Source organism: Otolemur garnettii, unplaced genomic scaffold (assembly GCF_000181295.1).
Source record: "Otolemur garnettii isolate 467f Iridium unplaced genomic scaffold, OtoGar3 scaffold00305, whole genome shotgun sequence".
Lineage (NCBI taxonomy): Eukaryota > Metazoa > Chordata > Mammalia > Primates > Galagidae > Otolemur > Otolemur garnettii.
In genome coordinates, this window is record NW_003852700.1 from 46,328 (window position 1) to 48,125 (window position 1,798).

Consider the following 1,798-nt stretch of genomic DNA (forward strand, 5'->3'; position numbering starts at 1 on the left):
CTTTTATCTATTTTCTTGCCTTAATTTTCCTTTCACTTCCTCTTGCTCTTCAAGTTACCATGCATCTGGCCAAAGGTTTCAATGAGTACTGTTGGTACAAGACCAAAAGGATGAGAAGACTGAAGAGTAAGGAAGGAAAAAAGGTTAAAAAAAAAAGAAGAAAAAATTGCACAGTGCCAATAACACAGTGGTTATGGTGGTTATTGTCCTTATGCTGGACGTGGAATAACTAATGCTAAAGTAACACCTACCAGTCATGTTCTTGCAGTACCTTCATTGGAAGGCTATTGTTTTCTGGAGAAAGGTAATCTGAGTATATAATTTAGACATGTCTCTCCTCAATAAGAGAATCAGGAAATCAGGCATCTAAAGGAACCAACAAGTCATCTCTTTTTCCCAATCCAGCATGTAAAAGGTTTAAGAAAGAATTTGGGGTGGTGCCAGTGGCTCAAAGGAGTAGGGCGCCAGCTCCATATGCCAGAGGTGGCGGGTTCAAACCCAGTCCATGGCCAAAAACTGAAAAAAAAAAAGGCTTGAGAGAACTGACCTCTCAAGGGCAAAAAAAAAGGAAAAAAAAAGAAAGAATTTGTAGGGCAGCCCCTATGGATCAGTGAGTAGGGTGCTGGCCCCATATACCGAGGGTGGTGGGTTCAAACCAGCCCTGGCCAAACTGCAACCAAAAAATAGCCAGGCATTGTGATGGGAGCCTGTATTCCTAGCTACTCGGGAGGCTGAGGCAAGAGAATTGCTTAAGCCCAGGAGCTGGAGGTTGCTGTGAGCTGTGTGATACCATGGCACTCTACCAAGGGCAATGAAGTGAGACTCTGTCTCTACAAAAAAAAAGGAAGAATTTGTATTCTAGCTGTCCTGTTACTCCTGCTGGAGAACTAGTTCTTCAGTAATAGGAAAGTGGAGTATTAAGCATGAAATATGTAACCACAGCATTTATTAGGAAGTCTTGGCCTACAGCTTTCTGTAGGGAGAGGAGAGAGTGCCAACTACCCATTGGACTGGGCATTTCTACAGACACTGGGCCAAATTGTTGCTGTCCAGAAAGGCATCATTGTCATAGACTAAGTAAAAAGCTGTAGGCATCCTCCGGTGGCCAGAGTTCTCTGGCATCTGCATTTTCCCACCTAGCATTTACAAGGTAAGATTCTAGTGCCACGTGTCATCCCTTAGCAAGCATGTACTCACCTTGTACCACAAATTCCTAGGTTCCATGCTTACATGTGTTTGGGTACCTCTTTTTAGGTTTTGTCTCACCAAGTCCTCTTGCTCAGATGACCTGCCTGTCTGCCCTGATTGGTAATCAATTACACAGTGAAAGAGCTTCTCATTGATTCATCCTGAGAAGAGTCTGGAGTGTCTTCCTGGATCTTTTTCCTCTCTGAAGAGGTTTACTTGCCTCCACTTGAGGGGTGGCTAACTAGAGCTTTCTTAAAGTCAAGAGCAGAGGAATGCCAAAGGTATATGAAAGATCCCCCACAGATGCAGCAGGTGAGAGCTCAACTGTAAACACCTCTTTTGACTGAGAATGTCACAACTCACAATGGTAGAACAAGCAAGGCATGGAGTGCCCCCTTTGTCCCACAACCACAAATAGTCCAATGTGGCCACAGCCCACACTTAGGAAAGAAAAACGTATGTTGTTGATCAAGTGTGGCAAGTTATGCATACACGTTCTGTCACCTTATCTCAGTAACAAAAAGCCAAGAGGTGTGAGGAGTGAATTAAAGACCCAGAGGAAGGAAGGAAAATATCAGGCAGCTGAGAGAAAGAGGGCTTTTTTTTTTTT